Source organism: Phacochoerus africanus, chromosome 1 (assembly GCF_016906955.1).
Source record: "Phacochoerus africanus isolate WHEZ1 chromosome 1, ROS_Pafr_v1, whole genome shotgun sequence".
NCBI classification, from domain to species: Eukaryota; Metazoa; Chordata; class Mammalia; order Artiodactyla; family Suidae; genus Phacochoerus; species Phacochoerus africanus.
The window spans coordinates 283,990,283-284,005,643 of record NC_062544.1 but is presented as its reverse complement, the minus strand read 5'-3'; the positions used below and the strand labels follow the sequence as shown (position 1 = coordinate 284,005,643).

The 15,361-nt window shown below is 45.4% G+C and overlaps 1 protein-coding gene and 1 non-coding gene across 2 annotated transcripts in view; one reads left to right on the top strand and one right to left on the bottom strand.

The window, feature by feature from the left end:
- The window catches only part of DSCAM (DS cell adhesion molecule), a 740,562-nt gene that overhangs the window by 287,000 nt on the left and 438,201 nt on the right, over positions 1-15,361 (top strand). The window lies entirely within an intron of this gene.
- On the bottom strand, positions 9,046-9,172 carry LOC125114504 (small nucleolar RNA SNORA11). The gene has a single exon (XR_007131823.1). It is a non-coding gene; the product is annotated as a small nucleolar RNA SNORA11 (small nucleolar RNA).

Here is a 15,361-nt window from a genome sequence, read left to right as displayed (position 1 = left end):
ACAACGTTACATTCTTTCTTTAGGAATGGCCCTCCTTCCAAGCATTTGGCACATTCAGAAAAGGTTGTTTCCTATTTCCGAATAGCTGTAGAACAGTTTCGGCTCCATTCTGAGACCAGGGAAGTGATGCGCTTGTAAAAATTGAGGTGGTGTGCAGCATCTATTTTTATTTTCCCTTGAAGAATGCGTTCCCAGACTTTGTGAAAATCTAGAACCTGGGTACACTGTTGCATGCTCTTTTTGCACTTCCTTCCCAGACCTCATGGGTGCCGCTGTTCTGGGCTCAGGTGATTAGATGACCCTCTGGATGTCTTTCTATCCGATCATGGGAGAAGACGACCTGGGGTTTGATGAGCTCTGTCTTTAAACTCATATCAGGGATAGTCTAATAACCTCTGTTTTTAGTACCTATCACACGTTGAGATCACCTTTACTAGTGCAAGAATGTAAAGGAGGAACGGAAGCAAATCGCCTAAGTCCCTTGGTGCATGCTATAGACTGTGCCCTGAAAAGGAAAAAAAAAAAAATCCATTTTCATATTTAAGTGAAGGTATGTATTTTTGTCATCTTCTTTACACTGTCAGACATTGCCATGGAGCATTAGAAACTATACGGATGCAACCTCAGTTGGCTGATGGTTGTTTATGGAAATCTCCACTGGTTTTAGGCAAAGTCAAGAAGTAAAACAAAGATCCAGAGGGGCTGGGCTGTATTTTGAGGAAGGAGATGAGCTCTGATTTTCTGATGTGTTAGGTTGGAGCCTGGGGCATTTTCTTACTAATCCAGAGTTCTTGCAGAGAGCTGTGTTTTAAGAGGCATGAGTGGGATGCAGTGCAATTGGTAAGATACCCTTGTCCATTTTCCCTGGCATGACAAAGCCTCGCACAGCTGCCTGGCTCCGTCACGCGGCCGGATGAGAGATGGGTGATTCGGGAGCCGTTTGTAGAGCATTGTGGGCTGGGGGCCAAGGCTGCTCTGAGACAGCCCTTTGGGAACAAGGAGTGTGGTTTTTCCATATTGGTTGGGTTTCTTTGTACCTGCCGCTGTTTCTCCAGTTATTTCAGGAGGTTGCTTGTGTTTTTTCAAAGGTACAGACATCTTTTTAAGAAAAACGTGTGCCTGCAGGTTAATGTCGGCCTGTCTCCGCTTGCACACATGGCCTCGGATTTCCATGTGGATTCTGTCCACCGTCTCTCATGTGTGTTTACCTACCAGTTTTGAGACCAACGCCTCCAAAATCTGTGGCGTGCCTCTCGGTTTCCTCGTCTAATCTGCGATCTGGAGAACAGCATGCATATTTTGGACTGCACTTAGGTTTCTTCATTATCCCGTACATTTTATGATTTTTAAGTTCTACTTTTAAATATGTTATTTTTCTTATATTATCTCCATTTATTCAACACCCATATGCCTGTTTTTGTTCTTAGACTTTTGTTTGTTCCCAAGGCAGATTTTCTTCTCTGAGCCACCGTGGCGCCTGCACTCTGATGTAAATCGCATGTGCTGGGACTGGGGCAGTACTTCCACTCCTGTCTTGACCAGATGTCCTGAGGCACCCGCCTCTTTTTGTCCAGGGGCAAAGTACATCTTATAGATGGTGAGTGATCTGAGTTAGAAGCCCTCGCTGTTTCCTGCTCTCCTGCAAGGGTTTGTTGTTGAGAAGGACACCTCTTGGCACCGGGTGAAACTGAGCAGTGCTAATGGCAGAGAGAAGAGGAGGTGAGCTGAGTAGAAAAGGATGCCGGGAAGACAGGCAGGAGTGAGTGATGAGGGAAAGAGGTGGTAAGATAAGGTAGACGGGGGTGGGGGGGCATGAGAGCCCCATGGCCGCTTCCTGATAGAAGGTTTGGGAGAAACGGTTAAGCACCGAGGAAGCTGGAAGTACCTGGTCCCTTCCCTGACGTCTGAGTGCTGCCACCCAGAAGCAGTTGAGCTGTGAATGGCTCTGAGGGTGAGATGCCGCCCAGGTGTGATCAGGGGGGTTAAAGCACCATTACTCCTAAAACATGTCATTATAAAATGGCATAAATTTACCAGCCAAAGATGAAATATGCAGTGAGATTTAAAGATGATGCACAGCGATGCAAATTAACGAATTGATGACTCTTTCCATTACTGATTAGCCAGGTAGGTAGAAGCCGATGCTTTTCTAAGAATGCCCAGTTAGGGGAAACCTGGCATCCACTTGCTCTTGGCAATAGACAGACATGGAAGAACGCAACTTGAAGAAAGTCCCCCCCCCACTCCCCCCTCCCCCTTCTCCTACAGGCCTTGAAGATCACTAAATTTCACTGTCGCTCACAGTGTAGACTGCACAGTATCACGAGATGCCTGTATTTCCAACAGCACTGTGGATCTAAGACTTAGAGGGCCAGTGCCTATGCCTGTGTGCCTGCACTTGTCTCCAGTGGGCAGCCAGTGGGTGACTGCACTGAGCAGGTGTTAAATTAACATCTGTGAGGGAGAGGGAGCAGGATTCATTTGAGGTAGAATAGACAAATGAATCCTTCTCATTGGCCATCACTGAATCAGGTTTAATTGGGAGGAGAATACGGTTGAGTCTCTTGTCCAAACACACACACACCCTCTTACTGCAATACTCTGCCACCTGCCTCCCTCCCATCCTCATTCCAGAGAACGCCTTTTCTGTAGAACCCAGACCTCAAGTGTGGTACCTTTCATGTTGGTGAAGGTTGCTTTATGGTCGGAGGTGCGAGTGGCTTGTTTTGTGAAAATGCAGGATCATAATTTTATTCAGTGAAGAATCATAAAATACATAGATATGCGTGGAACATTCATTAGCGATCTGATTCTGGTTCAATCTTTTCCATCTTTTTAGTTGAAGAACTCTTTTCTATGGTAAAGTTCCTCCACCAAAATCACGTTCCTTTGGATTATTTTTGTTATGAAGTTCCTTTGGATTGTTTTTGTTAATAATTTAACATACATTAAATTCATAATGGTTCTTTTTCAGCAGGAACTCTCATATGTTACTCTAACAAAGGAATTCATGGGATAATGTACATTAAACTTAATTCTTTGCATTTAATTGTATAGGTATGCGCATATGTTTTAAACATGACTTTCCTGGGGGAGGTTAGGAGATTTCTCTTTGTTTCTTTATTTGTGAAATGGGTGTATGGTCAGATTGGTTCCTCTCTCTTCTCCTTACTCAGGAACATGTGGAAGCACTTTATGAACTGGAAAGCAATAGTCCACAAATCGATTTAAACACATTAATAGAATTGTGTTATTCTCCCCAAGAAATGTAACCTTTACTGTTAATACATACACGCACAGAGCAAAGAAATTCTGACATAATTTGTATTTATTTATTTGCTTTTTTTTTTTTTTTTTAAGGGCTGCACCTGCGACATATGGACATTCCCAGGCTAGGGGTCCAGTTGGAGCTGTAGCTGCCAGCCACCACAGCCACAGCAATGAGGGATCTGAGCCGAATCTGTGACCTCCACCACAGCTTATGGCAACGCTGGATCCTTAACCCACTGAGCGAGGCCTGGGATCGAAGCTGCATCCTCATGGATACTAGTCAGATTCGTTTCCACTGAGCCACAAGGGGCACTCCCTGATACAATGTTTTTAATAGTTATTTCCCCAACACAATTTTTTTTTCTACTCTACAGCATGATGACCCAGTTATACATACATGTATACATTCTTTTTTCTCACATTATCATGCTCCATCATAAGTGACTAGACATAGTTTCCAGTGCTACACAGCAGGATCTCATTGCTCATCCATTCCAAAGGCAATAGTTTGCCTCTGTTAACCCCAAGCTCCCAATCCATCCCACTCCCTCCCCCTCTCCCTTGGCAACCACAAGTCTATTCTCCAGGTCCATGATTTTCCTTTCTGTGGAAAGGTTCATTTGTGCTGTATATTAGATACCAGATATGAGTTATATATATCATAGGGTGTTTGTCTTTCTCTTTCTGACTTACTTCGCTCAGTGGGAGAGTCTCTAGTTCCATCCATGTTGCTGCAAATGGCATTATTTCGTTCTTTTTTATGGCTGAGTAGTATTCCATTGTGTATATATACCACCTCTTCCTAATCCAATCATCTGTCAATGGACATTTGGGTTGTTGTTTCCATGTCTTGGCTATTGTGAATAGTGCTGCAATGAACATGTGGGTGCATGTGTCTTTTTTTAAGGAAAGTTTTGTCCAGATAATATGCACAAGAGTGGGATTGCTGGGTCATATGGTAGTTCTGTGTATAGATTTCTAAGGTATCTCCATACTGATCTCCATAGTGGCTATGGCAGCTTACATTCCCACCGACAGTGCAGGAGAGTTCCCTTTTCTCCACACCCGCTTCAGCATTTGTTATTTGTGGGCTTTTTAATGATGGCCATTCTCACTGGTGTGAGGTGGTACCTCATGGTAGTTTTGATTTGCATTTCTCTAATAATCAGGGATATTGAGCATTTTTTCATGAGCTTGTTGGCCACCTGATACAACTTTTAAAGGCAAGAATTTCATGAACTTTTTGAACTGTAAACATGACATGATTTTCTTAAACTTCTTGCTTTTATTCTAATGTGTAAATAAGCACAATACTATTATCTTGAACAACTTATTTAAAAATAGCATATCCTGGAGTTTCCATCGTGGTGCAGTGGTTAACAAATCTGACTAGGAACCACAAGGTTGCGTGTTCAATCCCTGGCCTTGCTCAGTGGGTTAAGGATCTGGTGTTGTTGTCAGCTGTGGTGTAGGTCACAGACGAGGCTCGGATCCCGTGTTGCTGTGGCTCTGGTGTAGGCTGGCAGCTACAGCTCCGATTAGACCCCTAGGCCTGGGAACCTCCACATGCCGCAGGAAGCGGCCCTAGAAAAGGCAAAATAAATACATACATACATACATACATACATACATACATAAATAAATAGCGTATCCTAATTCCTAAAAGAATTTACTAGAAAGCAATGGCTACTGTAATCTGATAATGCAACAATATATTAGTGATTAAATACTAGCTCTGACATTCATAGATTCATTCCTAAATTTGATTGCCTTTTATTGAGGTATAACCAATACAGTTTATTTCTATATTAAATTTAGCTATAATTATAACATTTTATAACTTTAAGTTTTTTGTTATTTATTTTGGAATGTTTGGGGGGTGCATTTGTGGGGTCTCTCAGAAAAAAGATTTCCAAGCATTTCTTATGAAATTTGCTTTGTAGTCTAGTTTTGTTTTGCTTCACAGTATGCACATAGGGCGTTTTTAGAACTTCACCAAGTGTGGAGAAGTTGGACTTGGACCTTATTCTTGCTTTGTGATGTGATTCGAGTGATTCTGTCATGGACCTTCCTTCCTTCCTTCCTTTCTTTCCTTCCTTCCTTCCTTTCTTTCTTTCTCTTTCTTTCTTATTTATTTATTTTTTGCTTTCTAGGGCCGCACCTGTGGCAGATAGAGATTTCCAAGCCAGGGGTTGAATCGGAGCGACAGCTGCCACAGCCAGAGCCATGCAGGATCTGAGCCGCATCTTTGACCTACACCACCGCTCATGGCAACCCAGGATCCTTAACCCACTGATCTCGGACAGCCTGCATCCTCATGGCTACTAGTCAGATTTGTTTCTGCTGCACCACAATGGGAACTCCTCTCATGGAATTTTCACGATCTAGCCACTGTGTTTAAAGTGCCGCCTGTGGCCAGGCTCCACGTCTGTGTCTTGTGTTTCACATTAGGCTGAACCCGCTGCATTAGGGGCATTGGCCTTGGGGTGACCGAGCATAGGCCTCCTGGGAAATCAGGGACAGGCTCCTGCCTCTGAGTCAGATGCACAAAGGGAGCTCTCACCCCCCTGGTGCCCTCCCAGTGAAAAATAGAAACCAAATCTCCTTAGGCCTCTGCACATTGGCAAGGATCTGCCAGCAATTTTTCTACCCTTTGGTATTAAAGGGAAGCAGCCTTGATCAAAGACCCTTTGCTAATCAGGAGAGCACTAAGAATGGTGGAGGGGCCGAGCCCCTCTGGGGCCTTCGGGTTTCATGATCCACATCCTTTAAAGCTCTGCTTGCTGTTTTATATTCTTGGAATCTATGGCTGCAAATGACTGTGCTCTAGGAAACTGGGAGTCCAGTAAAAGCTTTTCTCTTTCCTCTGTGACACACCGCTCTGCTAGAGCTACATCAGCATCCAAAAACAGGCAGCAGTGAGGGAACGGAAGTGAGAAGTTTCTCAATGAGGACGCTGCAATTCCAAGAGAAGTCCTGAGAACTTTGGGTTTCAGATGCTAGACAGCCTACCTGCATCAGCCATGGTTCTGTTTTTACCATAGTCTTAATTCTCAATAACCACTCATGTGGCTCTATATCAACTCCCCCCCCAAACAACCCAATCCAAAAATGGGCAGAAGATCTAAGTAGACATTTCTCCAAATAAGACATAGAGATGGCCAAAAACCACACGAAGAGTGGCCCTACATCACTAATTATTATAGGAATGCAAATCAAAACTACTATGAGGTACCTACCACCTTACTCCAGCAGAATGGCCATCATCAAAAAAATCTAGAAATAATAAATACTAGAGAGGGTATGGAGAAGAGGGGGCCCGGGCCCTCTTACACTGTTGGTGGGAATGTAAAGTGGTAGAACCACTATGGAAAACAGTATGGAGGCTTCTCAGGAAACTAAAAATACAACCACCGTATGATGGAGCAATCCCACTCTTGGGCATCTGTCTGGAGAAAACCATAATTTGAAAAGATATATGCACCCCAGTGTTCACTGCTGAACTGTTTACAACAGCCAAGATGTGGCAGCAACCTACATGTCCACCAGCAAAGGAATGGATAAAGAAGATGTGGTACATATATATACTGTAATATTACTCAGCAATAAAACATGAAATTATGCCATTTTCAGCAATATGAATGGACCTAGAGATTATTATACCAAATGAAGTAACACAGAGAAAGACAAGTATCATATGATATCACTTATAAACGGGATCTAATTTTTTTTTTTTTTGTCTTTTGTTGTTGTTGTTATTGTTGTTGTTGCTATTTCTTGGGCCGCTCCCGTGGCATATGGAGGTTCCCAGGCTAGGGGTCGAATCAGAGCTGTAGCCACTGGCCTACGCCAGAGCCACAGCAACTCGGGATCCAAGCCGCGTCTGCAACCTACACCACAGCTCACGGCAACGCCGGATTGTTAACCCACTGAGCAAGGGCAGGGACCGAACCCGCAACCTCATGGTTCCTAGTCGGATTCGTTAACCACTGCGCCACGACGGGAACTCCAGGATCTAATTTTTAAAATGATATGAGTGAACTTATTTACAAAACTGAAACAGACTCACAGATTTTGAAAACAAACTGAGCTTTATCAAAGGAGAAACGCTGGGAAGTGGGATATGTATATAAATAAGGTCTGTAACCAAGGAGGACATACTGCGTAGCTTGGGGACCTCGACTAAAGATTCTGTGATAACTCACATGAGGAAATAATCTGAAAAAGAACGGATATACCGTATGTATAAATGAATGACCTTGCTGTACACTTAAAACTACCACAACATTGTAAAGCAACTACGTATTTGAGTAAAGTTTAAAGAGTAAAAAGAACTCTGAAAAAAAATCCTCAGTAACCAGGCTTTATTTCAGAAATGCACCATTTTGCCATCATTCTTTCTATCAAAGTGATCTTCTGCACATTTAAGTGCCCAACTATTTGGTTAGCATGTTTTACTTTGATTTAAATTAACTTGTGCTTAGAATCTTCTTATCATTACTACTTTTAACAATTATTTTTTTTTTGTCTTTTTGTCTTTTTGCCTTTTCTAGGGCCGTTCCCGTGGCACATGGAGGTTCCCAGGCTAGGGGTCTAATCAGAGCTATAGCCACTGGCCTACGCCAGAGCCACAGCAATGCCAGATCCGAACCACGTCTGCAACCTACACCGCAGTTCGTGGCAACGCCAGATCCTTAACCCACGGAGCAAGGCCAGGGATTGAACCCACAACCTCCTGGTTCCTGGTCGGATTCGTTAAGCACTGAGCCATGACGGGAACTCCATAAAATTGAGTTTATCGTAATAATAAAAAATGGACTTTGGGGATACTTAACCTTCTTTTGAGTTATAAATAGCATGTTAATTTCTCATGTGGATGAAGTGTAAATCTCAACATGTTCCATTTGGTCAACTTCATTATTGATTTATTTAATTTTTTTTCAAAAGTCACACCATCAGTGCTTGTTTAGTTTCACAAGTTGAATGATTTGGTGAATGCCCAATGCTAACAATCTTTTCCCCCCACTGGCTCCTGTGATGTGTGTCTTGTCACACCCTTCCTACACCCAGATTAAATTCAGTCTCTGGATTTAGACTTGTTCCACTTTAGCAAACAAAACAAAACATATGAGTCTACCCATTTTTTCACAACTGTGCTCAGCAAATACCTGTGGATTTTTGTCCACAAGGGTCCAGGGATTGGTGCTTTTGTAGATCAGCTACTGTTAAGGAGGCATCAATTCGAAAGTGTGGAAGTTCCTTGCCGTGTCAAACAGGATCGGCAGCGTCTCTCCAGCGCCAGGATGTAGGTTCGATCCCTGGCCCAGCACATTGGGTTAAAGGATCCAGTGTTGCTGCAGGGGTGGTGTAGGTCGCAGCTGTGGCCAGGATCTGATCCTTGGCCAGGGAATGCCAGACGGCGTGGGGAGGCCAAAAAAGGGGGGAAAAAACTGAAGAAAGAAGCCAAGTGTCAGGAAGAGGTGGGGTGGAGGATACTGAGGCCGTGGCCATGTAACACTGTGCCGAAGACAGGTCTAACCAGCTCCTGTACATGCAAATTCTTCTTAAAAATGGGAAGGGACATCGGAAGCGCGAGCGCTAGTTGCGTTTGTCAGTGTGAGAATACTGTTTGTCAGTCATAGGCCCGTAGAGGAGCTGCCTGTTTTAAAGACGTATGGGCCTATTTTCGGAAATCAGACCCTGTCTTTCGTAATGTTATTTTAGCAAAGAAAGTGTTTTCAAATCAAAGTATACCTTCTCTAATAATATGCTTATATTTGTAGTTAATGGTTTGGTGACAGGAGGGAAAAAAAATATTTTCCCTCCTTCCATTACCACCAGATTAACATTTTCCATGTTGTATTTGGGGTTAATATTTTACTAACACAACAGGGCAAGAAATATCTTTTTTTTTTTTTCCCCTCGTGGACAACCCCCGTTTTCTTTAGCCACATCAACAAACGTCGCATTTTGGTGAGCACCCATGGCGTCAGGGTGTAAAAGGGCCGCGGACTCTTCCTAACCCACTGCTTTCAGTAGGTGACTGAGTCTCAAAGGCCCTTGGGCACGTCACTCGTGAATGAAGTGGCCTCTATGTCTGAGCCACTTGGCTTCTCCATCTGCGTGCGGCAGAGCAAAGACATGGCCAGACCACCTTCGATCCTTCGTCCTTCCTCTGTCAGGTCAGTGAGGCAGCAGGTTTATCAGGGGAGCCCAGGCCACCAGTGGGCTTTTGACAGTGGCATTCCGCTTCACACGGAGGATCTAATTCTTTGGACTATGCCTTCTCTAGCGCTGCTCTGAAAACCAGATGAGCTAGGTGTGGTCACCGTCCCAGCACGTGTGGCCTTGGCTGCTAAGACCAGCTGTGGGGGAGAGAGCTTTGACAGGGCTCCTTGGTTCTGCAGGGTAACAGAGAAGCTTAGCAGATGCGTTGCATATTTTAGAAATGCAGGCGGGCAGGGCATTCATTACAAAGTTTCCCAGTAAACCTTTGAAGAGTCTCAAAAGACGCACCAAGTAAAGTGTTATATTCAGTTTATACATTACAGTGGATGATTTTGTATATTGTTGTTTTAATGGCTCTTTGCATCACAGTAAATATTCTCCTGAATGAAAAAGGGCCAACCAGAGCTACTTGGCTCATTTCATAGAGAGATGCTTCGATTAATAGAGTTATTATCGACGTGTGAAGAGTCAAGAATGCTGTCGTCGCCACACGCACGGGGACTGGATGTGGGAAGCACGATGGGATTTTAAGCGAGTGGCCCCGTGTGTCACAGTCATTAGCGACTCCCCCAGGGATCCCGCGTGCCGGGCTGAGATCCCCAAAGAGCAATTTAATGGGCAGGTTGGAAGCTAGAAGTTTCTGACAGCCACCTCATACCTTAGCAACAGCCTGTTCCCTTGGCAACGTAAGGGCTCCTGTAAACAGGTGGGGAAATTCAGGGATTCTGGGGTTTTATCCAGTAAGGAGAGCTTGTTACAGCATTTGCCGTTTAGAGGTGTTCTCTCGAATTCCATGCATAAGAATTGAGGGAAGCAACAGGCAATTGTAAATGGATTGAGAAAGGTCTGAGATACAGGATTTTTTTTAGAATGTACCAGACTTTTTCTCGGATTGTTGTGAGTGAATATCGCTAGATTTTTCTCTTCTACTCCAATAGTAAACAAACTAGTTAAAAACGACTGGGAGGGAGTTTTAGCACGAGAGAATACTTCCCTCCACGGAAATGATCTCTCCCTCCACTTTGCTGGGCACGGTAGGATGCAGCCACCTTAGAACTTTAAAGCAGTGCTGCATTTCTGAGGTTCTGGACTCCGCCGCCCTCAGTTTGGGCTTAGAGGTCATCTGTGACTGGTGGGCCACGTGGTTCCCACTGCTGCCGCCAGCTCTTGCCCGTCAGGGCTGTCCCCAAGCTCCCCTGTTCTGTCGACCACCTAGGAAATGGGGACGCTGGTGGCAGGAGGCAGTCGCAGCCACGGAACCGAATCACAACAGTGCCTGACCTTCCAGCTGGCAGAAGCCTCAGTCTTAACGGGAATTTTCGGAGTCACAGGGCACCAGGGGACCACATAACCACTCCGCGTGTCTCCTTCAGAGGACAACGTAGAAGCCAGTGTGAAATACCATTTCCACTAGGTGCTGATTTTAAATGATGGGAATTCTTTTCCTGACAGTAAAATAAAACATGTTTCATTTGGATAGTTTAAAACTACAGAGGATTACTGAGGAGAGAATGCAAAGCACTTCTAGTTTCACACCCACCCCAGACCAGAGATAATTCATCAGTGACTCCGCATTGCCCATTTCCAAGGGCAGATCCAAATTCATATAGAACACGTGGAGGCTGGTCCTGAACTCGGGCAGCGCGGGGGTCTGGATCTCCACCCCACCCCTGACAGTGTGTGTTATCCGAGTCTTTTCTGTAGCCTCCCCAGGGCTTCTTTTTCTTTACAAAATTGGTGTCCAGCGGTATTGCCAGTTGAGAGCTTGCTTTTGTTCTGTGTATCTTAATGTAGTACCTGCTGCCCAAGGCGTTCCCCAGCAAGACCTCTGTTTGCTCAGAGAGGTGGACTCTTCTCCTGCGGCAGAGCTGAGGCAGGAGCCGTGCTGGGAATCGGAGGGGAGCCATGAAGCCAAGAAGGAGGAGGCAGGGCTGGAGGCTTCCGTCCAGTCTGCATCCTCGCGGCCATGGCCTTGGTCATGACCCAAGTCCTGGTGTTCACCTGGCCTAGGAGTCCGCCTCCGACCCTGGAGGCGCTGGGTGATGAGCCGTGTCTCTTTGCTATTCGCTCCCCTCCGCCCCTTCCTCTCCTCTCTTCCTCTTCCAGGCCTGGGTCACCTGAGCTTCTGAGGCTGACAGGACAGGAGTGAGGGCGAGATGTCTGTGTCCTGTGGTTGGTCCCACCAGACACGGCGAAGAGCTGCTGAGGAGAAACGCTGGAGCTTCTACAAGATGTGCAACAGCAGCACCTTCCCTTCGAAAGCTTAGGAGAGAAGTGCCCCTAGTCAGAGACCCAGTAGCAGAGACAGCCTGCGCTAACACGCAGTGATGAGCAGTCCTCGGTAGCGCAACGGCCGCCTTCAGTTCGGAGCTGTGCGTGTGTGTGTCCGCGAGGGCTCCGTTGCAGAGTGTAGATGCTCTCCCGATTTTACACACCAAAGAAGCAGAACTAGACCTCAGTCTTTGTGACCCGAAACAGCCGGAGGCAATAGAATCCCGATTAACAGTTCAATTAAAGAGACCTAAAGATTCAGAGTACAGCCCTTCAGTGTGCTTTCATTTCAGTGAGTTCCTGTAGCTTCCTGGGGAAGGTAACAGACGGAAAAGGCAGCAGGTGTGCTTCGTAGTCGGTATCCGACAGCTACTGGAGAGTGTTAGCACCTGCTGGCTGGCTTACCCTGGCTGCAGCAAGAGAAGCATGCCGCTTTGCCATAAATGCCCATTAGTGAGGTCCTGGAGGATGCGAGGAAGCTGGCGACAGAGGTCACTGAAGTTTATTTTTCAAAAATGTTTTTGACTCTGATGAGACACATTAGATTCGTAAGAGGGAAAAACATTGTGAACACAGTAAGACTAATTTTTTCTTAGTCTGAGCCCATCAGGCAGTAGGTGGACACATTACAGTGTAAAATGCCCTGAAGCAGGGGGGTCCTCCCAGGTCAGGGGACAGTGGGGTGCTCTTCGCATTCAGCTCTGCGATTCATCTCTGACCTTTGGCACGTCACTCTCCAGGCCGTAGTTTCCACATCTGTAAAAATAACCTCGTAGGTCCTCTTGTTGGGGAAGGTGGTTGGCAAATAAAGAATTAAAGAGATGCCAGTGCCTCTGTGCTTGAGGCTTCATTCAAGGAAGCTCGGTGGCAGTAGTTAGTGACAGTAACAGTTAGTAACTGTTAGTAACAGTAGTTAGTGGTAGTAGCCGAAGTAGTTGGCAGCCTCACCGTGTGGAATCAGGGGCTGTTAACCTGTTGAGTGCCATGGAGCTCTTGGGCAATCTGATGAGGTTAGTGGAACCCTCCTCGAGACAGTGCTTCTCCGTGTGTAAAACAAAATACCTGGTGCTATAAAGCGAGTTGTTTATCGCATGTCTATTAGCATATGTGCTAGACAGTGTCGTGACGGCCAGAGGTCCTGTCCTGGTCCCCAGGGCCTGTGACTGTTTTACGTGGCATGGCAAGAGCGAGTGAGCTTGCTCGTCAGCCGCGCTTGACAGAAGGAGATTATCCTGGGTATCTACGAATATTGCAGTTTTGCTGAATCAAAGGGTCGCTTTTACTGTGAGGGATGGTCACTGTCGAGTCTTTGTTAATTTAAATACTCCAGTGTGACATGAAAATGTATTTTAAGAGATGATTTTTCAAAGTCTCATTTGCTGGAACTACAGAAACATAACGGAGCTGCCGTCTGATGGGTGTACGAAACTGCTTTGAAATTACTACCCTTATTTCTCGGTGGCATGTTTATTGAGTGAGCAAATGTGCTCAGATGCAGAAGTATCATTTTTTCACATTCTGCTCGTTGTTGTAAACCTCTACTTTCACTAAAAGCAGAATCATTTCATGAAAGATTCAAAAGTTGCCATTGCTAGGTCGCTCTCATGACTCTGGTGCTGGAGGCAGGCCATGGGGAGGCCAGTGCCATCAGCACACGTGCACATGGGCAGAGGCTGAAATATCACTGAGGCCAGAGCACAGCCCCGTCCCTAAATACTTCTTCCAGACCAGGTCTTGAGTCTTCAGTTATGTGACTTCCCCGACTTCGTCAATAAAAATGCAGGAATGCACGGTCAGTGACACTAAATCTAAGGCTTGACCCAAAAATAAAAAGGGGTTAACTCAAGAGTGATGCAGATTTTTCTGTCTCTTGCTTATCACTTCGCGAATACTCAGGCATCTCCAAAAGCCTCCTTTGATGATGCAGTGCAAGCAAGTGGACTTCTGCTCTCTTACGAGCAGTTAGCTCAAACTGCTGTTGCCTCTTTTCCTGTACATCTTAACCTAAGGCCAACAAAATTCACCAATTACAGACTCTGTAGGATGGTACCAGCAAGATGTCAAGTTGAAAATCTTAGACTGTGCGGTTGCAGTGAATTTTGAAAACAAGGTCAATTGTTGGTTTTGAACTTAAGGAAGCCTGATTGGTGGGCCAGGGAGACTTTGAGCCTGGCTACCGTTTCTCAGGACCACCTGGTTCGTTGAGTCTGGGCCAAAATGGGCTCGACCTGCGTGAAGGGTCAACGTATGTTTGCTCACCTACTCAAATGTGAAGTCCTAACCCCCAGGACCTCAGAATGTGAACTTACTGGGAAGTAGGATTATTGCAAATGTAATGAGTTATATTAAGATGAGACCATCCTGGGGTGTGGTGGGACCTAATCCAGAATGATGGGGAAATAAAAAGGATACATAAAAAGGGGAAATTGGGGTACACACACACACGCACACGGAGAATGCAGTATCTCAACTGTAGTTATGCTGCTACCAGCCAAGGAACTGCCAGAACTTAGGAGAAAAGCCTGGCACAGATCCTTTCCTAAAGCCTTCAGAGGGAGCATGGCCTTTCTGACGCCTCGGTCTCTGACTTGCATCTGCTAAAACTGCTGTTTACGCCACTTAGTTTGCAGTGCATTTGTAGGGCATTTCTCGCAAACTAGCATCAGTCCTTCAGCATGCTCCAGCCGAATTCAACCCACACGTGCTCAGCCAGTGCAGACACTAGACGTGGCATCCTGTGAAAAGCAGGAGAGTCTTGACATCTTGTGCAATCGTGAACTCTAACCTCTTTATTCATCAGGTTGCTTGTCTGGATCTCAAGTTTTATTCAGCTGCTGTTTGACAAGGTTTAGTTCTTCTGAAATCTTTCCATTTGCCTACCCCTAAGGCAACATAACATAAAATCCCAGAGGGTTTGGAATTTGCCCAGAGCAGCCTGCTATTAGCTTAGACCATCTGTGAAGTCTGTATTAAGTCTTGAAAATTCATGTAGATTTTTATTCTTTGTCGCATTGTGTGTGTTTGGTTCAGTATTAAATAATATTTGAAGTTGCATTTTATTATGTGACATTGAAGCATGAGTGTTATGAATGTGCTTATAGCTTGGATTCATATTCCTGGACACATCTTCAAGGATCCTAATTACTGGGACTTCTGTTTGAGATTGGCGAGGCTGTGTTGCCTATGGTCCCTTCCAGCCCTGAAACCCTGGGCTCCAAGGAGGGCTGTTTGTAGATGTGCCCCATACAACTTTGCCTCTGTTGATGTGCTCATGTACCCTTCCAGAAGGAGTTAAGGTAAACTTAAAACGCCTCTCATTGGAACTGTTACACTGGATTGTGTGAAAAAGGCATGTCATATGGTATATGTGTCTGCTGGCCTGTTCCCCACTAAGGACTTTGATGGTGGCCCATTGCTTAAGGGGCCCTTTTATTTTGTGCATTAGAACTGCTGATAGTCAGGAAAAATGCCTCAAGTTAGATTCTGTAATCGTAGGCCACTGCCTCTCCTCCCTCCCTGCCCGAAGTCACTTGTGACCAAGTCACTTAAGAGCAGAGTCGTTCTGCCCAGCGCACGACTGCCGAGAGGGGAG